The following is a 17,860-nucleotide window of genomic DNA, read 5'->3' on the forward strand; positions in this document are numbered from 1 at the left end:
TGCTGTTTTCATTATTGATAAATAGACAGAGAATCTGAAAGGTCAACACAGTGGTCCTGCCACTGATACCTCATTCAAGCATGGGCTTGCACACCACGCCTGGCCCCATGATTCTAGTTTGATAAGTTTGAAATGTAATGAGACCATCTTGGGCTTGACCTGGTTTTGCTTTGGCCCTTTAGAATTCCCACAAAAAAGGATTTGACAGACTTATCAAGTGAATTCTCTCTAGGTAAAATGAAAATTAATTGGCAACAATGTTTTGCACTCATGAATAACTGTCAGGAAAAAAAGAATGCTAAGTGTTAAAACTAAGGAATGGTTTCTCTAAACTTGCTGCCTAGATGTGACCTTGAGCCCTATCAGATTCAGTGTAATGCTTGGAATTGAGAAACAGGTAAAGACTGGAAAGAAAGAATTCACTAGTTTCCTGGGGCAGGAAACAGGAGTGTATGATGTAGGGAACATGGTGTCTTTCTCCTGACAGTCTCCAGCATCGCGTTGAAACTAGATCATTAAAGAATCTCACTCCAGTATTGTCTACAGTAGTAGAAGCACCAAACTGGGGAGGATGAAATCAATCTTCAAATCATCCATGCTGGACAGAAATGATTTTCATGGCTGGAGCCTAGAAGGGCAGAATCCACGAAACCAGCCACCCTGTTACATAGCCGGTTCAACCACACTCACCAAGGTGATACAGGACACAAGTCCTGAGTGATCAGCTTGCCCCAAATTTACTCCTCACCTAACTGGAAAAACCCAAGAATGGACTCATGATTAAAAAGGTAAATTATCTTTTAGGTAATAATGATGATATCTGTCATAAGAAAAAAGCCCCAGTTCTCTGAACCAAAGTAATCTTTCATCAATGTCCATGTTTAATGCCTTTCTGGGATGATAGGGATTTTTAATACTTTTCATTTCGTGTGCGAGACTAATCTGATGTTCCATTTCTCATACCAGGCTCTAGGGAACAATAGTAATTTTCCACTTTGTAAAGCTTTCTCTCACTTTTCATCCCACTCAAAGGCAGCTGTTCTAAATTTTGAGTGTCTTTTGTATAACATGGGCATTCCTTGGGCTATTATAGATGGCTTTTTAGAAAAAAAAGTATTGTCAGTTGACTCTAGCTATGCCAGAGAAGGAGTCTTATTGTGCAGAGTTACAGTCCTTCTGAGGCCTAGTGCTCTGTGTTTTATAGACATGACCACAAATGCTGCACTTAATCAGCTGTCCATTATATGTTTGTACATTAGACAGTAAAGTCTCCTAAATTATCAATAAATCACTACAACAGGGCAATGCAGAAGTAAACCACAGACATTTTATTCATTCATGAGTTCCCAAGCAGAGGAGCTTCATAAGAAAATGGTCTGGAAAAATTCCCAGAAGGGAAATAATCCCAGAATATCAAGAGGCACCCCTCCTTAGTCTAGGAACTGGCTGTAAAACCTAAGAGGCTTCTCAGAGCAGAGTGAGTGGGTCGATGGTTGTCTTACCTAATCGTGTGTATCAAGAACGAGATTGAACACCGATACATAAGGCTCATATCCCAGCCCCACTACTTACTAAGCATATGACCAGAAACGAGTTACTTAACCTTCCTCTGCTTCTGTTTCCTCCATTACCCATCTGATAGAGTTATTAAACAGTTAAATGAAACACTGATATTAATATTAGCTCCTGACTTTTTCAGCCAGGAAACAAACCACTCTATATCTTTCAATCAATAGGAATTTAATAGAGGAAATAGATGATATAGGAAACTATAGAGCTAAGATACCAAACGGATACCAAGCTCAGAGATTAGAAACAATGGCTTGCTGTTAAGGCTGGAAGAACAGTAGTAGGCTGTCCTATAGTAGCTGAAACCATAGCAGGGTCTGAACTGGAGCCATAGAGGAGATGCCATAGGATGCAGAGAGGAGGGGGAGAAATGCTCTGCTCTCTCCCCAATCCTGTCTTCCAGTTTTCCACCAGAGCCTCCCAACGCTGAAATTCCTGGGAGCTATAGGGTCAGTGGTCCAAGCAATGTAGTTCTCAGAAATACAGAGCAGATTGAGGGAAGGGCGGGGACTGTCTCTCACCTTTGCTAGGAGTTTGAATTTCAGGGTTACCATATAATCCCATCAACTCCCTCAATATTTTAGCATTTTATTTTAAAAATAGCATATGACCATTTTGCAACCAACCCAGCAGTATTGAGCATCCCTCATACCTCTATTGTGGGCCCTAATTGCCATTTCCCATGGAAAAGAACAAGGCTACTTGGAGAAATGGCTGATTTGATGTCTGAGGCAAGAAATATATAGATGAACCTGGGACATTTTATTATGTCAGCAAGCAAGAAATCCATCCAAGACAATTGAGCCATGTCTAAAGGACTCAGGAGCCAACTTTAAGAGTTTCCCACTAGTCAAAAATGAGACAATTTAAGTATCAATAAGCACAACTACTACAATGGATTAAAATATATGAAATATGTAAAACTTCATGAACTTATAATGATACTAAAGGGAAAACAAACCTCACTGGTCACCTTTGGTGAATGCTAGGGGACCAACTGCTATGGGCTGAATTGTGTTCCCCTACAATTCATGTTGAAATCTTAACCCCCAGTATCTCAGAATGTGACAGTATCTAAAGATAGGGCCTTTAAAAAGATAAAGTTAAATGAAGTCATTGGGGTGGATCCTAATCCAATATGACCTATGTTTTTAAAGGAAGAGGTTAGGACTCAGACACACAGAGGGAAGACCATGTGAAGACGTGAAGAAGATGGCCACCTGCAAGCCAAGGAGAGAGGGCTGAGAAGCAACAACTCTGCTGCTGACACCTGATCGCCTCCAAAATTGTGAGAAAATTTGTTTCTATGGTTTAAGCCGCCCAGCCCATGGTACTTGTTGTGGCAGCCACAAAAAACTAATACACCAACTCTTCATTCTGAAATGTGGTGAGTAGAGGGAAAGAATCAAGCCTATATAAACATACCTCAGCATAACCAGTTGATGAGAAAATGTTTCTCCTTATGGGTATATTTGAACTAATACATAAAAAAGGGATGCAAGAATTTTTTAATCACTATTTACAAAGACTTCATCTAAGGATACAGTATTTCTAAGGCAATGTCATCATTATCAGCTACCATCACAAAAAGGGACAGTTCAACATCATGGCTCCCAGTGGGAGTATACGATGCTGTCTGTAAATTACTTTTTGCCAAACTCAAACTTGAATCAGACCAATGCTCTAGATCTCACTGCTAATTCACAGAAAAGACAAGGGACAGAGGAACATGTTGGAAAACAGCAGAGGGATGCGATCAACAAAATCCAGGATACAGGAAATTCCATGGGACGAGTGGCTTGGTTTCCTCAAAAAAATTCATTGCAACAACTAAAAATTTGGAGGATAAATCTGTAGATTTAAAAAGGCTTAGGTACACTTTTAGAAAGTTCCATTTGTAGATCTTCAGATTCTATTTCAAATAAACCAGTTTTTAAAAATTATGAGACAAACAGGGACACTTGAACACTAACTGAATATTTAATATTAAATATTTTTATATTCAACATAAAAGAATATTTTGAGTGTCATAATGGTTTATGGTTATGTTTTGTAAAAGTGTTTATCTTTTAGAGATACCAACTGAAATATTGATGGGGAAATGATATACTATCTGGGATTTCCTTAAAAATAATCTAATGTGGGAGGCAGAAGAAGCAGGTTATAGATGAAATCCATCCATCCGTGGGCTGGATGTCATGAAGCTGGAGGATGGGTACATGGAGGTTCACTACACTAGTCTCTACTTTTGTGAACGCTTTATATTTTCAATTATAAATTTTTTTTTTTTTTAAAGAATGCTCTAATGGTGCAGGTTATCAGGCAGAGGCAAACATGCTCACTCTTAATTACTAGTAATTCAAGAAATGTAATAAAATATACCTTTGGTCTATTGAATTAGCAAGTTTTATTGTGATGGTAATTCTTAATGGTAATTTCTAAGGTCAAGTAAACAGACACTTGCATGGATCCTAACAGAAATATAAATTGATAAGTACAACACTTGGAAAGCAATTTTGTAGTTCATAGTGAGAATAATAAAAGAAACATTTCTGTCTTACTTAGAAGAGGGAGACATTTTTTATGTTCATGCTCTTTAAACCAGTAATTTCATAGAACAGTTCTATATCTCCAATTCTAGAAATAAACAGTGAAAATCTTTGTAATAATAAATATGTTCACTGCACCATTATTTATAATAGGGAAAAAAAACTAGAAACGAAAGATAGGTCCAAAACCAGGTTAAATTAATTAGAGCAAAATATTATTGGCAATTAAAATGTTTAAAAGCCTTGAGGCAAGGCTTATGGAACAATAAATTTTTTTAAAAGATAGGTTGACCCATGAATCATTTGATGGTTGTAACTTATGGTGCATTGGAATTTGAGAGAAGAGAGAGAGAGAGAGAGAGAAAGAGAGAGAGATATTGATTGATTGGAACGATGAGAGCTAGCTAACTAGCTAGCTAGTTAAGATAGATATCTCTATAGATGAATAGACTGATACTTTTCTCACAATGTGACACTGATCCTCCTCTCTTGGTGGAGCTTTGTAACTACCTCTACCAATAAAAGTGACAGAAATGCTGCTTTTGACTCCTAAGCCTAGCTCATGAAAGACTCCTGCCTGGTTCTCTCTCTTGAGTGGTTTTGGAATCCTGAACCATCCTGCAGACGTCTACCATGTCCCCGAAGCTCAGGCTGGAAAGACTACATGGCCAGACCACAAAGAGGGAGAAAAATTGCCTAAGGAGTCCCAGCTGCTTGAGTTTTCAAGCCCAGGCACCAGATTCTAAGTGCAAAAGCCACTGAGAAGAATCCAGCCCCAGACTGACTGCTGCCACATGACTAACCCCAGCCAGAGCTGCCAGCTGAGCTGCCCAGAAATTCCTAACTCACAGATAACAATTGACTATTGCCATTTTATGGAACCTAATTTTGGTGTGATTTCTTTGCAGCAATAGATAACTAACTAATATATAAGTATATAAAATGTGTAACTTATATAAAGTACCAACAAAAGGTACATTAAAAAAAAAAAACAAAAAAAGATACCCCAAAATATTAATAGTGATTATCTCTTGTGGGATTATGTGTCTATGTTTTCTTCTTTCTCCTTCTTTCTAACGTTTTTGAATGATCGTATATTTCCTCAAAAAACTGAAAAAATAAATTTTATGTTGAAAATCATTTAACTATGGTGTTTTTGTAATCCAGGCCCCTTCAGCCAGTTCAAGCATTCCCACCAGGGTTCTGAGGAGCATGTGCAGGTGAATGAAGCCAAATACAGCTGAAGCCTTGAGGGGAGTTCTTAGAGACCATCTTGTCCAGCCCCCCAGCTATTCTAAACCTCCTGCATGCCTGCCCACGAAACAGTTGTTTTCCAGCTTTCCTGTGAACTAAAGTCTCCATGATGGGATTTATCTCATCTAGAGCCAGTTCTTTCCATCTCCAGCCTCCAGTGACAGAAAATCTTTCTTTCTAATGAACTGAAACATGTCTCCCTGGAGCTTCCACTCACTGGTCCTATTCATGAACTATTCATGAAGTCTTTGCTGGTGCCTGCCATGGGCCATGCATTGTTCTAGGCCCTGAGATACAACAGGGAACAAGACAGATAAAATCCTATCCCTAAGGAGACCTTTGAGACCCAACCAAAGTGTCAGAGGTTACCTTGTAAATATCTAAGGGAAGAACATTCCAGATGGAGGGGCATCGAGGGGGAAGTCCTGAGGCAGACACCTGCTTGGCATACCTGAGTAACAGCAGGAAGGCCAAGATGGCTGGGAGTGGTGAATATGGGAGGGAAAGGCAGGAGAATGAGGTCAGGAGAGACTGGAAATGCAGATCATAAAGACCTTGAGGGCCATGCCGAGGACACTGGATTTCATTCTAAGTGTAACAGCGAACCGCTGGAGGCTTTCAAGCAGAGGAGTGACCTGAGCTGAGTGATGTTTTCAAAGCGTTGCCTGGCTGCTGCGTGAGAACAGAAGGAGAGTGGAGAGCAGCAGAAGAGAGGCCAGTTGGGAGGTTGCCGTAGTCGTCCAGGCAGCAAATAGGTTAGAAGTGGCTGGATTCTGGATATATTTTAAGGGTGGAACCAACAGGATGCAGGTATGAAAGTGAGAGGCGAGTCAAAGATAACTTCAAGTCTCTAACTTAACATGAATAAATATTGTGTAAGATGGCAAGGGGGTACACCTACGAAGAAGACAGGGTTGGTTCATGTACTCCCCTGAAAGAGACACGCATTCCCAGACCATTTAGATCGGGCCTCATATAGTAAAGACACTATAGTTAGGCTAAATGTTAAAATGAGCATATTGGGAACCCAGAAAAAGGGCAGGAAAGACTTTCTACTGGAGAAATACCTGTCTCATTCCAAGGAATGAGACCAGCCTGGCTGAGGTCTACAAGCAGGAAACTGAGGGAAGTGGTGAGGACAATACTAAGCACTGGGTGATACTAGAGGTTAGTATGTAAGATGGGACATGGAAGGACATGAGGACAGCAAAGTGCACAGAGACCAAGCTGAGGGCGGTTGGGCCGTCCTTCGGAGTTTGGGTTTACCTTGAGGACTGTGAGGGCCACAGGTGGGTGTGAAACCAAAAAGATGTGCAGTGAGACGTGAGCCTCAGAAAGATTATTCTGGCAGTCCAAGTGTGGGGAAAGGAGTCAAGGTCAAGTTGGAGGCCAGAAGGCCAATATGAAAGCTACAATAATAGTACAAGGGGGAAATGCTAAGGGACTGAAGTGAGAGCAGATAGAGGCAAAGAAACAGGGGAAAGGTGTGTTAAAGAAATAGCAGGTAGGATGGACCTCGAGGGCATTATGCTATGTGAAGTAAGTCAGACAGAGAAAGATGAACACTGTATGATCTCACTTTTACGTGGAATCTTAACAAACGCCAAACTCATAGATACAGAGAATGGATCGGTAGTTACCAGATGTGGGGTGTGGGGGTTGGCAAAATGGGCAAAAGTGATCAAAAGGCACAAACTCCCAGTTATAAGACAAATAAGTCCTGGGCATGTAACATACAGCATGGCGACTATAGTTAACAATACTGTGCTGTATATTGGTAAGTTGCTAAGAGAGTAGATCTTAAAAGTTCTCAACTCAGGAAAAAAATTGTAACTGTGTGGTGGTGGATATTAACTAACCTTATCTAGGTGATAATTTCACAATATATACATATATAAAATAATGTTATACATCTAAAACGAATATAATCTTATGTGTCAATTATAACTCAATCGCAAAATTTAAAAAGATAAATAGAAGGTAAAATGGGCAGGTCTTGATGACTGGATGTTGGGGTGACTGTGATCTATGATGGTTTCGAGTTCCCAATGTGGGTGACTGTGATGGAAAATTAGGGAGAAAGACAATGGGTGTACTTGGACATATCCAGTTTGTTTCCTGAAGGACACTCCCAAGCGGCTGGTCATACAGGCAGTTAGATATGGAAGTCTGAAGTTCAGGGGAAAGGTCAAGGCTGGAAATAGATACATGTCCGTTTCATTTTGTCCCTTGAGGCTCTATAAGTCAAGTCTGATTTGCTTTTCACATGGAGGTCCTCCAAATACTTGAGGACAGCCTTGACATTCTTTAACTCCACCCCACTGAGCTGCCTGGAGGCTAAACTCTCTTGGTTCCTCCCGTCACTGCTCACTGGGGGGCAGTCAAGCAAAGTGGTTGAAAGCCTCGCTACTCAAAGTATGGTCTGTGGACCAGCAGCATCACCTGGGAGCTGTGAGAAATGCAGGATCTCAGACTCGCCTCAGATCTACTAAAGCAGAGTCAGCACTTTATCAGCATTCTGCCCCTACCCTCTCCCACTGTGATTCGTGTAGAGCGCTGGTATAAAGTACAGACTAGATTCACACTGCCAGGGTTTGTGCTCTGGCCCTGATACTTATTAGCTGTGTGAGAGCAGATTATTTAAACTCTCTGTGCCTCAGTTTCTTTTTCTATCAAATGGGGATATAATTTTAGGACTTACTCCATACGCTTGTTATAAAAGCTTAAATAAAGCCATCCAGGTAAAGTACTTTATATAGTCAGGCACTAAGTAAGTGTGAGTTTATCAATGATGATGGCTCCAGCCCCCTCACCGTACTAACTGGCCTTCTCTGAATCACTTCCAATTTGTCTACACCTCCTTTAACGTAGACCACCCAGAGCTGAGCACTACCACTGACTGTGGTCTGGCCAGCCCTGAGTAAATTGGGCTAGTTCATTCTAGATGCTCACTTTTATACGTGCTGCCTTCAGGTATCATAGAACAGAGTCAATAGCATATAAGGGCTAAGAGTTAGCGAGGGAGCCAGGGTGCCTGCATCTGAATTCTGTTCCTACGACATAGTAGCCGGGTTGCCTTGCACAAATCATTTAACCTTGCTGTGCTTGTTTCCTCACCTATAAAAATGAGATAATGATAATACCTACTTCATAGGGTTATTTTGAAATTTGTGTAACTTAAAAGTGCTAGAATAGGTAGGTCTTGGAGCATATAAAGTATTCATTAAACATGATAATCAGTCATATCTCCATATACGGTAATGCGCCTCACCAAATCGTGACATTTTAAAGGTCCAGAAAGATTAAGAGGCATGCCCGAACCACAGCAGCTAGAGAGGTGTCGGCCAGAGACTGACTCAGAAGCCAGGCCCCTTGACTCACGTCTGTGATGCCTCCTCACAGCAGGTACATCACAGGCTATGTGAATGGGATCCTCATCGTGCACTTAACTTGCACAGCTGTGAAGATGGGCCCACCCTTTCTGTGTTCAGAGCAGCAGAATTCAGCTGCCTTCACATGGGGTGTGGAGGGAGAAGAGGACCCATTGTCTATACTCACAGAATCTTAACGTCTCTGGATTTTGCTTCAGGTCAGTAATAGGTTCTGTAATTATGACAAGTGTCAAGTTAATTTCTGTGAGAACTGATTTTAACTTTTCTTCCTCCCTTATTGCCTTAAGTCTTAAAAAATGTTGATGGCAGGGATTTTGCCCAGGAACCTGGTGCTGAATGCATTCATTTCTTCACCTTTTCCTGTAAGTGTTGGCAAAATGGCAAAGAAATAATCATCTCTTTTGGTCTGGTGGTGGGCTGGGATTCTCTTGTTTGGTTTTGATTTGCTGACTCAATACCAGAAGCAGGGTGCTCTGCCTGGGGCAGTGGGACACCCATGAGTGAGTGTGATGACAAGACTGTGGACATCAAACTCAAGTGAGCATTGGAGTTGTCATTCTCAACCCAACTGGGATTCAGTAGTTGATTTGGTAGGTGAGTATGGGGTCCAGCATTTGGATAAGAACCCCAAGTGCTTCTCATGCAAACATTCACTCTGAGAAACACTGAAGTATAGTGTAGATTAAGGGACTTGTCTTTGGAGTTAGATAAAGGTCCATTTCCTTGTGAGATCATAACTTCTCTAAGCTTTGGTTCCCCTTAGCATGAGCCAATCACTGAAGCCACCTCACAGCATTGCTGTGAGGATTAAATGAGATAAAACATATAAAACACTTAAATTTTGTGCTTCAGTAGTCTGTGAGCTCAATAAAAATAAACTCTATTCTTGAAGAAGCAGCGTAGCCTTTGGTTATAAGCACAGATGTTGGGATCCAATATATCTAGTTCGAAATCCTGCTCCACCGTTTACAAATTGTGTGACCTTGGTTTCCTGTACTATAAAATAACGAGACTAATACAGCTCCTCCATCATGAAGTTGTAAAGATGGAGACAACATGAGTCAAGAGCTGAACACAATGCCTGTGTAACCATTCGTGCCACTCCCCAAATATTTCTGGCTCTCCACCTTGCAGGCACACGATAGAACTGTACCTTTCCAATTTAAAGTTAGGTGTAGTCATGTGACTTGCTTTGGCTAATGGGACATGAGGAAACCTGATATGGCACTGTTGAAGTTATCAGGGTTGGTGTGCAAACTGCCACGTCCCCTTTGCTCTGCTGGGAAGACCGTGGGAACACAGGTCATGATGGAGCATCTGTTGATCTAGATCCTGGGAGTCTGTGAGGGGCAGAGGCTGCCTGACGACCCCAATGAACAGGTACACTGAGCAAGGGAAAAAAGCTTTTGTTGTGTTAAGCCACAGGAATTTTGAGGTCATTCGTTATACAGCATTACCTAGTCCATCCTGCCTAATATACCTGGTATACAGTAATCTCTCAAATTATTGCCAGCTTTGATTATTACGATCATTGTCCATCAGTGGCTTATAGCTCATATAGAGCAGAAGCAAGACTAGAGAAAATGAAATATTAAATAATAAGCTTTCACTCCCTATGAGAAGTACTAAATAAGTGAAAAATTTCAATATAGTGTACATTCTAGAAGGCAGTGAAGAGAAAGAGAGTGTGACCTACAATAATTAGGAAAGATCTGGTTTTATAAAATCCAAATTTACTGAGACTTTAATTTTTGTTCTAATTTTTCTGTTCTATCTAAAGTAAAAAGAAATTTAATTCCTGATGTGTCTTGTCATATACCCTAGACCGTGAGTTCTTGGGAAGAATCCTGAATTGATTATTTAAGCAATTATATCAAGCAGGCCTCCCGGACTATTACCTGCTTTTATTAAATCTCAAGACAGATGTCTTCCTTTTTTGGCTTTTCATTAAAGAAAGAGAACTAAACAAACAAACAAACAAACAAACAAACAAAACAGAAGGAAAGAAGTATAGTGAATGGCTAGGAAATAAATTGTTGTCCTTTCTTACTAACAGCATTTCTCCCCTTTGCCTCCTCCCTGGTTGGAAGCAGTCTGGGCTCCTGTCAGCTGTCCAAGTCAGTAGGATCAAAGGGCATCTGGGCAGTAGGACTGGGATGAGAAGGCTGCAGTGGGGGACACTGTGACAGGGACCACAGTTTCAAGAAGCAGGTGCCAGCATGACACACCAAAAGGCCAGGTGAGAGCAGCCAGAGCCCAGAGCTTCAGATCAGAGTCACATCTGTGAGTGGTGGGAAGACACTGAGCATGTGCAGACATATTGCCCCTGCCGTCATGAGGCTGCCTCAGCTCCCTCTTACACCCAGATGCTACCTGAGGAAGGGGGTGGGGGAGGAGGAAAAACACGCCAGACAGAAGTCAGAACTCCTAATCAGCAAACTGATGAGGTAAACCGAAAGAGAATTTCCCCCAGAGAATGGGGACTCCAGGGCAAGGTGAGATCAGTTTTAGAAAACTGAAGTACTGTGTTTCATGCCTGAATAATTCTTGATTCCACCATGTATTTACTTATAATCGTATACAGTGAAATTATGATGATTACACAATACGCACATTTGAACAAGCATGAAAAAAAATTAATCCACCAGCCGTGTGGCTCCTTTCTTGCAAGACACTAAAATGGCATTCACCATTTCAATAGTCCTCAAATTTAAAGCATGCATCAGAATCTCGGGAAGGCTTGTTAGAATACTGGTTACTGGGCCTGCACTCAGAGCTTCTGATTCGGTGGATCTGGCCGGGAGGGGTGGGTGGGGCGCTTAGAACCTGCATTTCTAACATGTTCCCAGGTGATGCTGATGCTGCTGGTCCAGGGACCACACTTGGAGAACCACTACGCTAATTCACCTAAGTCTGGTGTTTAACTAAGTCTTCCTCTCTGTGGTTTCTCCAATTGATAACAGATACTGGCAGATGAGAGACTAACGCAGCTGTAGCTATTGGGTTTTCCTTGTCACAATGATATTCATTTTCTTCTTCATCTTCATCATCACCCTCGCTGACACTTATTAAGTATTTACTATGAGCCAAGCACTGTTAAGGGCTTTATACAGCTAATCTTATTTAATCCTCACAAATACCATTACTTCCATTTTCAAGGCAAAGATAGTAAGGCTTTGAGAAGTCAAGGAACTTATTCAAAGTTATAGGGCCCCCAAGTTGGCACAGCTGGGTGTCCAACTGGACAACATGACCCAGAGCCCAATTTCTAACCCACTGGTACTTCACTCTGTCACTTGAGGGGCTATAGTCTCTGAATTGATAAAACAAAAACAGAACCACTGAATATAAAACAAAAACTTCTGTTTCGTTGTCCTTAAGCCGCTATAGACACTGGGATCTTTTTAGACATGTTTCTCCATAGCTTCTACCCCAACACCATTTCACTGGTGTTCAAGCTCTTCCCTTCTCCATACTTGACCCCAAAGTTCCTATTCATTTCTTATCAGAAAGTTTAGCTCTCTCTGCTTCCTTGTCACTTTCTCAACCATCCCTGGTTAGGAGTGGAAGGGGGCACATTTCTGTATAGAGAAATGATACCCTTTTTGCGAGCAGAAGCAGCTGTCAGCAATTGTTTCAAATAGTAGTGTTTATTTTTCTGTTTAATATGCATAGTTTAAAAAACTTACTTGTACAGAGAAGCAAGTCCAGTAATGGGCTTGAACAGGATGAACTTGAACAAGAACAGTGCATTAAGTCCACCTTCCGCAATGTGTGTTTGCCCCAAAGGGCATTCATCACTATCTTTTTTACGCCAGCACCCTGGCTTGCTGAGTTTTGAGTTACCCCCGCCCACATGGCAGATGTCCTCAGCAGTATGAGCCAACCTCAGACCCAAAATTTAACTTTAAAAGAATTAATCAGAGACATGACTCACATCAGTCAGCTGCCAAGAATGCGCTCCTTAGGTTTGCTGCACAAGAATTTCCAATCTGGGTGCTACATGGTGGTGGCAGGACAAAGTCACCTTCCTGAGTTCATCTGAGCAGAGAAAGTATGTTCTTCCCCTACCTCCACTGCTCCAAGCCTGACTCAAGTTCTGCTTCCTGGGAAAATCTGAATGGAAAGCCCACTGCTCCTTGCTGCTCCTCTTCTGGGATCAACAGCAAATTCCGGCTGGGCCCAGCTCAGCACAGGGCAGGGATCAGCTGGACTGTCCCACACTGCCGGGAGGCTGGTGGAGGAGAAGGGGAAAGAGGGAAGGAAAGAGGGGAGGAGATGAGGGTCGGGGAGATAGAACCACGACAGTGTGGCCACTGGTCAGTGTGGGTGGTCATTGGCTAGTTCTGGGCTTCCAAGCAGAGCCTTTTGCACCGTCCAAGATGGAACTGATAAACGGGCACTCATTCTTATCTGATTTACATCCTCTCATTCTCTTTTTCAGACACATTCTTTTTTTCTATTTTTCTGATTGTAAAAGAAATACATACTCACTGAGGAAAAAAATGAAGGAAATAAGAAAATCAAGATCCTTCCATCCAAAAGTAATCACTGTTTCAAGTTTTTTGTATGCCCTTTCAGATGTTTTTAATATATCTAAATATATAATTTTAAAAATAAAATTGCATCATATCGTATGTACTGTTTCACAACCTGTTTTTTTCGGTTTCATATTAAATTGCGGATCTCTTTCCATGTCAATCAATACACATCTGCATCATTCTTCCTGGCAGTACATTATATGGCAGACTATTATAATTTATTTAACAGTCTCTCTTGTTAAACTCAGTGCTGGACTAGAGTCCTCTTCCCTCCCCAACTCCCACCCAGCAAACTAACATATAACAATTTTCTTTCCATAGCCATTACTGGTCTGACTTTTCCTGCTGCACTAGGGCTCCGAGATCTTTCTCCTGTTGCCTCCCCATCTCCTTGCAAGCTCCTGGTGGGTGGGACCATGATCTCTAGACATCTGAAATTCCTACCGCCTATACGACATGGCCAGTACCAACAGATAGCTGGAAGGGCAGACTGACGGCCACTCTAATAAAGGAGGAGTATTTGCTCTCTTAAATCACGCCTCTCCTGTCAAGAGTTCTCCTACCTCTGCTTTATTCTCCCTCCTCCTTCACACACATTCCAGCATGTTCTCTGTCGGCCTCAGTCAGTCCTGCTCTTGTATTCTTAAGCTTACTTCTGCTGACACACGTTCTGGAATTCGCCCTCTTTGTCTTTATCTCCTTTCTTTTTTTCTTTTCTCTTTCCTCTATACGGTACGCACACCTGTGTCACACCCCACCCCACATCCCCTCACAATCCTGGCTCTGCTGCTTACCAGCTCTCTGACCTTGAACAGACCATTTCCCCTGAGTCTGTTTCTCCATCTATAAAATAGGAAAATGCTATAGGCATATCTCAGAGATATTGCAGTTTCGGTTCTAGACCATCATAATTAAGCGAGTAACAAGATAAAGTGAATCATAGTCTTTTTGCTGGAGGAGGGTCTTGCTTTCGGTTTGTAAAAACCACAATATCCGTGAAGCTCAATAAAGCAAAAATGCAATAAAACAAAGTATGTCTGTATCTCATTCAGGGTTATTGTGTAGACTAGAGGTAAAGACGGTAAAGTGTCTGGATGTTCAATAAATGATATTCGTGGTTATTATTCAAAACACATCATTATAAGAGCTAATTCAAGGAGGATTCAAGCATTGGGACACTAAGGAAAAAATGTGTTTTTCTTATTTTCGTTTGTGGGGCAATAGCTCTTAGCTTCAGTGCCATAAGCATTCTTAAATGTCATCCAGTGTGAAAGAGAAGGCAGTTAGCAAAGTGATTAAAGGAGCAATGGGGAACTGGAAAAGGAAATATTGTCCTACAAAGGAGCGACCTTTGTGGGGCTGGGATCAGGTGACAATACTTTCTGGTCTTAGAATGAAGAATTGCACCTAATAGACACTGTAAATTGTGTAGCTGATCAAGTCTCCCTCTCGGCCTTGACTGCTGAAAACTGGAAGCCAAATGTGTGTCTTTACACCTAACAACATGTAAGTCGGAAAGACAGCCCTTTTGTATTTGCCTCCTGAACTTGACATCTCTAATACGGCTTATTTTTCCCTCTTTCTCACTTCCTCTAATTTGTGTTCACTTGTGGTATTTTTGAATTCCTATAAGACTCTTAAATTTTCTCTTTTTTTATTTCTTTATTTTTTAAAATTTTCTCTTAAACAAAGAATGAATAAATGCATAGATGTAGAAATGAGTGAATAAATGACTGGAATCTTAAATTAGAAGAGGATCTTAGAAACCATGTAATTCAATTCAAGTGTTTCCTCTGCAACATTATTAGCAGGTGGTCAGTCCCATTGCCTGATCTGGATTTTGCAGTGATTAGAAGCTCACCACCTGAGAAGATAATTCTTTACTATAGAATATTGTGGCTTATAGAGAGTTGAAATCTGCTTCCTTATAGGAGGAAATGCTAATAGCAAGAGGTAGAATTTTTAATAAGAAAAAAGGCAACAGGAGGAAAGTAAAGGTATAATAGAAGGTTGTTAGTTCTTATTCTCAGTGAACTCATATTAGCTCCAAGTGATCTCTTTAATATTTTCTAAGTACTCACAAACCATCTGTGTTTGTGATTCTGCCAGTACTCGAGACTTAAATATCTCTGTTTTATAAATAAAAAATAAGATGTACATCAAAAAAAAGTAAGAAGACAGCCACAGAATGGGTAAAAATATTTGCAAACCATATATCTGATGAGGCATTTATATTTAGAATATATAAAGAAACTTAGAACTTAATAATAAAAGATGAATAACCCAATTTAAAATGGATTAAGTGGCTGAATAGACATTTCTCCAAAGAAGATATACAAATGGCCAATAACCGCATAAAAAGATGCTCAACGTCATTAGCCATCAGAAAAATGCAACTTAAAACTACAAGGAGATACCCCTATGTACCCAGTAGGATGGTTATAATAAAAAAGACAGATAATAACAAGTGCTGGCAAAGAGATAGGGAAATTGGAACTCTCATATGCTACTGAGGAATTGTAAAATGGTGCAGCTGCCTTGAAAAACAATCTAGCACTTCCTCACAAGGTTAAACAGAAAGTTTTTGTATGACCCGGCAATTCTACTCCTGGATATGTACCCAAGAAAAGATGAAAACATATGTATACACACACACACCAAAAAAATCTTGTACACATGTGTTTGTAGCAGCATTATTCATGGTAGTAGAAACAAGCCAAATGTCTATCAACTAAGAGATAGATAAATAAAATAAGGTATATTTATACAATGGAATATTATTCAGCAATAAAAAGGGATGATATACTAAAACATACAACAACACGAAAACATCTTGAAACTAAGTGAAAAAGCCAGTCACAAAAGATTATGTAATGTATGATCTCATTTATAAGAAATGTCCAGAATAGGCAAACACAGAGAGTAGATTATAGTGGTTGCCTAAGGCTTGAGGGTTACAGGGAGACAGGATGTTGAGGGGAAATCGGCGATAACTACTAATGATAATACAGTTTATTTTTGGAGTGATGAAAATATAAAATTGACTATGAACGGTTGCATAACTTTATGAATATACCAAAAATCACTGAATTATACACTTTATGTAATATGTAAAATACGTAAGTCATATGATATGTGAATTATATCTCAATAAAGATGTTATTTTTTAAATGAGGTGCAAGTGCTATATCATTGTTCTTTGTTGCAAACAACAGAATCTAGTGCCAAAAGTTTAAGCAGAAAAGGTAATCTATTAAGGCTATCAGAAATCTCACAGACTTTCCAGGAGAGTCAGCCTGTCAGTCCCCAAACTACACCTTGGGGACTGCTCCAGTGATGTCATCACTCACCAGACTACAGCTCTCACTGATGAGGTCTGGTACTGGTGTTAGTTTCCCCTCGCTGCCCCTTGCCAAGATCTAGACATCTTTGTTGCCCTGGGTTTATACTAAGCTTCCTCAGGATGCTCTCTTCTGGATAGAAGTCTAGAGGGGAGCCCTCTGATTGGCTGAGCCTAGGTCACATGTCTGAACCTAAGCTGCAGAGGAAACTGGGAAAGTGAGTTCTGACTTCTGTCTTGAGAGACAGGTTGTATAACTTGAGAACTACTCCAGTCAAAGAAAGGATGTTTCTTGTTAACTTCCTTTCCTGCTTTCCATTGGATTGGGTAAGTTTTCCTCTGCTGGTTTAAAGGTTATATATTCTATTTTTGTTATGATGGTTGTGTTAAGTTAAACCCATTCATAGGTTTCTTTTTGCAGTGGTGTGCTGCAGACAACTTGTGCACATCTGTTCTCACTTTGCATTCATTTGCTTCACCTTAGGAGTTTGAAATCTGTCATGATGGGAGTACTTACAACATGGAAACTGTCAAATGCTACAAATCATGGCTTTCTTTTTCCTCGCCCGGAACCAGTTGTTAAGCATTTACTAGCATACCACTGTCTTTATCCCTATTGATATATAAGTTGTCGCTGCAACAAGACAAGTATTTTAGTACAATCCTGCCTAATATGGGATCCATGGACATATTCTGGCTTTCAAATTATTTATTGTAAGTCCACAATGAATACAGAAGTTTAGAGTAATTTATAGCAATTTGAAATTGCTGTGACATCCAAATGCATGATATATGTTTTTTATATTTCACAAAAGCATCAGTTCAGGATGGATTAGAAATTTAAAACTGATCCATCATCACAGGTGGTTTGGTTGAAGAAGTATTGCTTTAGCCCTCTCTCATCCTTTTGTTCTTCATTTCTTCCCTCATACAACGGGTATTGATATTGTCTTCCCAGATATTAAAACTCTCATTATCTACTTGTAGGTACATTCTTCATCAGCTGCCTACCTCTTTGCCTTTAAAAATTATTCTCATGTCTTAGGTTCTCTGACTTCTTGGCAGCCTCTCCTCTCAACGGAGGGGCTGAAAATAAGTGCCAGAGTTTAAAATAACAAAGAACTCACATGGATTACAAATAGCTCTCCTCTCTTTCTCTTTCCCATATGTAAAACCAAAAAGCATATATCCAACCTTATGACAATGGTTATCTTT

The 17,860-nt window shown here is 40.5% G+C and overlaps 1 protein-coding gene across 1 annotated transcript in view; it reads right to left on the reverse strand.

Moving 5' to 3' along the window:
- ABTB3 (ankyrin repeat and BTB domain containing 3) overlaps positions 1 to 13,012 on the reverse strand; it is a 320,752-nt gene extending 307,740 nt beyond the window's left edge. The window contains exon 1 of the mRNA XM_039877866.1: positions 12,702 to 13,012. The gene's annotated coding sequence lies outside the window, so the exon portion shown is untranslated. The remainder of the gene's footprint in view (positions 1 to 12,701) is intronic.
- Between the last annotated feature and the right edge of the window lie 4,848 nt (positions 13,013 to 17,860).

This window comes from Pteropus medius, unplaced genomic scaffold, assembly GCF_902729225.1.
Source record: "Pteropus medius unplaced genomic scaffold, Ma_sr-lr_union100, whole genome shotgun sequence".
Lineage (NCBI taxonomy): Eukaryota > Metazoa > Chordata > Mammalia > Chiroptera > Pteropodidae > Pteropus > Pteropus medius.